The following is a 7,137-nucleotide window of genomic DNA, read 5'->3' on the forward strand; positions in this document are numbered from 1 at the left end:
CTTTCTAAGTAATTCTAATATACAAAGACAAACACTTTTCCAAAAAAGATAAAATCATGGCTCTCATACAAATTTAAAATGAACATATGGCAAAGTTTTTATTTAACACATTAATTAATGAATGAACTGGGAATATGTTGTAATCCATTTAAAGGAGAATCCAGTGTGGCACATTTGTTCAATCAGGAATGTGTAATGAATTTACAAATAGATGCAAAGCAGAATTTATCCACAATGATTGAGGAAAATCAATTGAACCTCCATCAGACAACTCTTTCTGTTTTATGGACAAGAATTATTTGTGTTATCAGTTTTCTATAACTCGAAGAGTTATAAAATATCTCAAAGACAGTAAAAGGCATAAACCTCATAGAATCATGTAGCCCCAAGGGGAGTGCTATAGATAACACATAGCTTTCATTGAAGATCGCCAGTAATCTTTTTATATTTCAAAGTCTTTCACAGTTTTTTCCTCACAGAAGCTAAATTTCTTTAGCAGTTATACATCAAAAGAAGTAAAGATTATTTTGAAATAACATAAAATTATATAAAGGCAATATTATTTTTCCATTTATTTCTATTATTTACAAAGGAAAAGTGCAAACTTTCTATATCCATTGGAGTCTTCACAAGAAACAGCATACTCAAAATGGCAGATTAAAAAAATTTAAAGAAGATTATTTATCAAGGTATGAAAAAGTTTAAGGGGAATTAATTAGGGATGATGATAAAGCATTCCGCGCCTAGCTACCAGTAGGAAACCATTGCCACAATTATGGCTGAGGGAATGAGCGGAATAAATGATTACAAAAGGAAATAGGAGAGTAGGAGACGCCTACCCAACAAGTCCTGTGACCCTAGTTTAAGGTACCCTGTTACTGATAAACCAGGGGAGGGACCCAGGAGAATAAACCCTGACATTCTTTTCTTCCCACCCTGTCCTCTAACATTCATCTAGTACTTCCTGTTGACCAGAGAAGAAGGAGGCCTGGTTGAGAAACACCATGGAACCCCGCCATGGAAGAGAAGAGTGAGAATAGACCTGAAGGGCCGAGAGGAGTATATCTTGCTCACTTTCCAACACTTTATTAAATTGTTTTTCTAGGTAAGATGGTGAGCACTCCTTTTTTGGAAAAAAGAGAACATAGGATAAATAAGTAAATTGTCTTCCAACTTAAATTTGTACACGTAATGTTTATTGATCTCCACTCTGGTTCAAACATTAAAGTAGATCTGGGGATAAAGAGGTGAAGAAGGCAGATACAGCTTTCCTTCTCTGTGGCTTATTTAAAGGGTTTTTTTAATGCAAGAGTGAGGTGATTTGGTCTTAATCTGTATATCAACAGTGTATAAAACAAGAACCAAGATTTGGTTAGAAGCCATAGCTCTTAACCACTGCTCCACCAGGGCCCCTCGTATACAGGTGTATATATATATATATATATACTTATATATGTGTGTGTTTCTATGTGTATGTGTTGTTTTTGTTGTGTGCTGTGGGGTTGATTTTTACTCATAGTGACCCTATATGACACAGTAGAACTGCCCCATAGGATTTCCTAGGCTGAAATCTTTACGAAAGCAGATGGCCAGGTCTTTTCTCCCACAGAGGGTCTTATAGGTTTGAACCGCCAATCTTTCGGTTAGCAGTTGAGTCCTTAAGTGTTGTGGCACCAGGGCTCCACACCCGCACATAGATGAGTTCCCTAACATTTCTTGCTGGCCGAGAAGGAGTTAGGTTTATTACATGATGAGCTCTCTGTGCCTGGATATCCTCGAGCAAATGCCCAGTGACCACTTGTCACAAGATTTGTAGATGGCATTCCAGCACCAAAAGAAAAAGCTGGATTAGACAGCCTCAATGGTTCTAATATTTTTGTAAAATAGAAGTTGCTTGTTTTTTTCTCTTCTTGTACACCATAAAGGAAAAGAGTTTGTGTTATTAAAATGCTTTGTTCTTATTTGCAAACCCCAAATCTCATGACCCTGCTATTAAAAATGTTGTCTTTACAGGATAATCCCAATTTCTGTGTCCATCATCAGCACTGAAATGAAAGAAAACAGGATGAATGTGACTGATTTAATTCTAATAGGACTTACACAGAATCCTCAGATGCAGAGAGTTCTAGTTGTTGTTTTGTTTACCACCTACGTTGTCACCGTCTCAGGAAACCTGCTCACTATGGTCACTATAATCTGCAGTCAGACGTTGAAATCCCCAATGTATTTCTTCCTGGCCTTCTTATCTTTAATAGATGCCTGCTACTCCTCTTCCATACTTCCTAAAATGCTGGCTGACTTGCTCTCTGAGACAAATACCATCTCCTTCAATGGCTGCATGACACAGATCTTTACTGAACATTTCTTAGGTGGTTCTGAGATTGCACTCCTTGTGGTCATGGTCTATGACCATTATGTGGCCATCTGTAGACCTCTACACTACGTGACCATCATGAACCACCATGTATGCTGACTTTTGGTGGGGGTGTCTTGGACAGTGGGTTTTCTCCACTCTATTGGACAGATTCTTGTCACTTTCTGGCTCCCATTCTGTGGCCCCAACATCATGGATCACTTCATGTGTGACTTCTTTCCTCTGATACAACTTGCCTGCACAGACACTTTCCTTGTTGGTCTCTTGATTGCTGCCAATGATGTGGTAATCTGTGTAATATCCTTTGTAATGTTGTCGATATCCTATGTTGTCTTCCTATATTCCTTGAGGACTCAGAGCTCTGCAGGGAGGAAAAAGGCCCTCTCTACCTGTGGTTCCCACATCACTGTTGTTGTCTTGTTTTTTGTGCACTGTATTTTTATGTATATGCGAACAGTAGCCACCTTCTCCATGGATAAAGCCATAACTGTATTCTATACCCTTGTCACTCCCATGTTAAATCCCATTATCTACACAGTAAGGAATGCAGAAGTAAAAAATGCCATCAAAATATTATTGAAAAGAAATGTAATTTCAGATAATAAATGACCCAATATGAAGATTTTATTTCTATCAAAATCTTTACATTTTTGTTTTCTGTTATATACATGTATGTGTAAAAATGTGTATGCTTGTGTGTGTGTATACATATATGTAGCTCTTTCTCACATATATCACTTAACTTCCATAGAACCTTTGCCCAAGAACGGCATGGAGGTGGTGTCTGACCTCCTCTATCTTCACAAGGAGGAAGAAGAATCAAAATTAGCAACCCAAGCCTGATTCCTTGCGCAAGTCAGACACACCTCCTCTTTCCACCATCTTTACTAATTCTGACACCAGCTGCCCCTCCTATGGCACTCTCTACTTCTCTGCTGGGTTCAATAATTCACTGCAATGGCCACACAGAAGTCACAGACAATACTCACTATTATGGTGTTTATTAGGGCAGTAACAGTTACAATTCAGGCCGAAGAACATTCAATATACAGTTCTTCCATAAGAACAGCCTCTTTCCAGCTGTGCTGAGAGGCATGCCTCTCCCTGGTCCTAGACATATGCCCAAAGGCACTCAACTTTCTCCATGAGCCTGGAAACCCACCGGGTGGTTGCCTGCTGCTGGGTGTCTCCTGCTGGGTCTTTTCTGCCACTGCTTCTCACCATCTTCAGGGTTACAGCTCACTCTCTCTCTTGGTCTCCTGCTTCCAGGAGCTTCTCAGCACAGGGACCCTGGGTCCAAAGGGCGTGTTGGCTCCTGCCTGTTCTTCCATGGCAGTGGTGGGATCTTCTCTTTTCCCCCTCTGGGGTGGCTGATTTCAAGCCCAGCAGGATGGCAAAACTGACCAATGCCTTTGGTGGGCCATAATTATCATACCACTGAATCTCACCAATCACTTGGGTGAGGATTACAAGACCATGGCTATAAAGTCCTCACAAAAGTCATCCATCACACCACACTTTGCAACAATTATTCTGATTTTCCAGACAAAGAGAAATAAAGTTAAAGAGGCTAAATGATCAGCCCAAAATCCGAGTCAGAGCTATTTGGATTGTTTTAATTGTTTTAATTCCAAATCCCATGCTCTTTCCACCATTTCAGATGGTATCAGAATCAAAGGCAGCATTTATAGCAAAGCCTTTCTTGTTTTGTTACAAATTGAAAATTCTCTTCTCTAATTGCAGAGTTGTGTAACAGACCTGCATGTGTAAGCTGTTGGCACTCAGAACCTGTATTGCCTACTGGTATCTAGGACAGTGCAGAATACAGCTTAGAAAGAAAATACTTGCTAATACTCTCTCAGTACACTGTCAATATATCAATGCTTAAAATTATATGGGCTTCTTGTTCTGCTGAGTAAAAGTTGTCAGTAATAAAAATTAATTGCATTTAAACCTATGTGAAATTTTAAAGTGTCCTTTGGTGGCCACAGTGACCCTATAAAACTGAAATTGAGTTAGTGTTATTATTTTACAGATAAAAAAATTGGTGGGGTTGTAAAATTTAAATAATTAGATCATAGAACAAATAAGTCAGCCTTGAGCTCAAATATTCTCACTTCACATCCTGTGAACTTTTCATTATATTTATACTTCTTTGGTGCTGGTACTTAGTTATGGCCTGTTTTTTTAAAACTGTATATATATTTTTTATTATATGTCATACCTATTGCTGTTGAATTGATGCTGTACTCTTAGCAACCCTACAGTACCCTATAGACCAAAGAGCGACTGATGCATTTTAACTGCTGAACTTTTGGTTAGCAGCCGAACTCTTCTTAAGTACTACTCCACCAGAGCTCCATATGTGCTAGGAAGTGACATTTTATTAGATATAAAATCATTTATAAAAGCAAACAACAGGTTGCCGTCTAGTAGATTTGGACTCATAGAGACTCTATAGGACAGATTAGAGCTGCCCCACAGCATTTCCAAGGAGTGGCTGGTGGATTCAAACTGCCGACCTTTTGGTTAGCAGCTGTACCTCTTAACCACTGGGCCACCAGGACTCCTTAGTGGTAATTAAGTGCAGATTTTTTTCAAAAGCATATGGTGGGGGGGGGCCAAGATGGCTGACTAGGTAGACACTACCTCAGATCCCTCTTGCAACAAAGACTCGGAAAAACAAGTGAATCAATCACATACATGACAATCTACGAACCCTGAACAACAGACACAGATTTAAAGAGTTGACCTGAGTGACAGAGACGGAGAACGAACAGCTACGGGGAAGCAGCGACTGTTTTTGGAGCCTGGAGCCAGCGTCCCAGTCAGATAACCTTGGCGCCGGGCTTAGGACTGGGCCCAGGGCGCTGAACACAACATCTTGTGATGTCACAAACACGGGGTGCAGCCCTACCCCCCTGAACTGACCCCGGGAGGAGGCCCAGTCGGTCCTCGAGGGTGGCTGATGGGTGAGAAGTCCCCAGGAGGTAGTGACTGGTTTTGGATCGGGAAGTGCAGCGTCCCAGCCTGGGAAACTTGGAGCCGGGCTTTAGAATGGGCACAGGGGAGCTGAACACGGCATCTGGTCATGGCACAAACACGGGGCGCATCCCTACTCCCGTGAACTAACCCCGGGAGGGGGCCCAGACGGTCCGCAGGGGTGGTGCAGTGACGCGGCTGGGGGGACGAGAAGTCCCCGGGAAGCAGTGACTGATTTTGGAGCCGGGAGTGCAGCGTCCCAAATGGGGAACCTTGATGCTGGGCTTTGGACTGGCAGCAGAGGATATGACCACAGCTTCAGTGGGTCAGACCCTCGGGGACAATCTCCACACAGCCAGCATACATAGGCGACAGGCCCCTCGGGAATCTCAGATAAAATAGTCATCCAAAGCAAGATAAGCAACTTTGGCTATATTCTGGGGTGCTACTCTCTGCTGTTTTTCTGAACCCTCCCCTCCCCTTCCCAGGCGGCTACATTAACATTGGAATTTCCTGAGCCAGAGGGAGAACGGCTCCGGCTCCGAGGCTTTGCTTTTCCCTTTTTTTTTTTTTTTTTTGGTCTTTTCCTAACCCATTCTTCTGGCCTGAGGGAAGCAACCACAAAAAACCCAGGGACCAAAAACAATACCGTAATTGGGCTAAAAACACAGAACCAGCTCCAGCCAAGCATATATGATCCAAATCTCAGGCTTTCATCCTTACAGGGAACAAGGTGGCTGTTATAATGCAAAGGCAGTTCACATAGGGATCTGACTGCATTTTTTTAGCGGATTTACTGGAAAAACAAGTTTCCCAGGTCTGATATCTCTGCTTATTCAACAGAGCCCTAACTGACCCACAACAGGGAACCGAGGGCTGAAGCTCCCACCTGAACACCTAGCCTCTCGCCTCAGGGGTCTAAGGAGGGTGACACTTACCAATCTGTAGAGGTACTTGCACTGGGGGCCTAATGTGCAGCTGCAGAGCCCTCCCACCAAGGTGCTCTAGGAATAGAGACACACCTACCTCACTGACACTTGGGGGAAGCCTGTCAGCATCCTGCCCCCCCGAGTGTGAACCCCAGCTGCTAATAGAATCCGGTGCACACAACTATCACCACTACTTCTCGAGGTGGATAGGTGTTAGGGTGCAGTACACACTTGATGACCCAAAATCAGATTCTACTCAAGAATAGTGAATAGACTCAGGCATATATATCTGGTAACAGCCCAAACCAGCTGGTAATAGGTCATAAGTAAGTCAAGGGCTACAACAATCAAGACAGCACCATCTAGTAGCCCATCCACGTATATTGAAAGAAAACAAAACAAGATAAGACTCAGTGAGCAATTATAGAATAAACCACTACTATATATCTCAGTGATGGCTCAGAGACAGCAGTCGATACCAAACCACATAAAGAAGCAGACCATGACAGCTTCTACAACCCCCCAAACAAAATAATCAAAATCTTTGCCAAATGAAGTTACAATCCTGGAATTATCAGATACAGAATATAAAAAACTAATTTACAGAATGCTTCAAGACATGAGGGATGACCTCAGAAATGAAATAAGGCAAACTGCAGAAAAAGCCAAGGAACACACTGATAAAACAGTTGAAGAACTCAAAAAGATTATTCAAGAACATAGTGAAAAAATTAATAAGTTGCAAGAATCCATAGAGAGACAGCATGCAGAAACCCAAAAGATTAACAATAAAATAACAGAATTAGACAACGCAATAGGAAGTCAGAGGAGCAGACTCGAGCAATTAGAATG

At 41.9% G+C, this 7,137-nt stretch overlaps 1 pseudogene; it reads left to right on the forward strand.

Moving 5' to 3' along the window:
* The first annotated feature begins 650 nt into the window (after window positions 1-650).
* LOC135229803 (olfactory receptor 4C13-like) lies at window positions 651-3,091 on the forward strand (annotated as a pseudogene).
* The last annotated feature ends 4,046 nt before the right edge of the window (window positions 3,092-7,137 follow it).

Source organism: Loxodonta africana, unplaced genomic scaffold (assembly GCF_030014295.1).
Source record: "Loxodonta africana isolate mLoxAfr1 unplaced genomic scaffold, mLoxAfr1.hap2 scaffold_55, whole genome shotgun sequence".
NCBI lineage: Eukaryota > Metazoa > Chordata > Mammalia > Proboscidea > Elephantidae > Loxodonta > Loxodonta africana.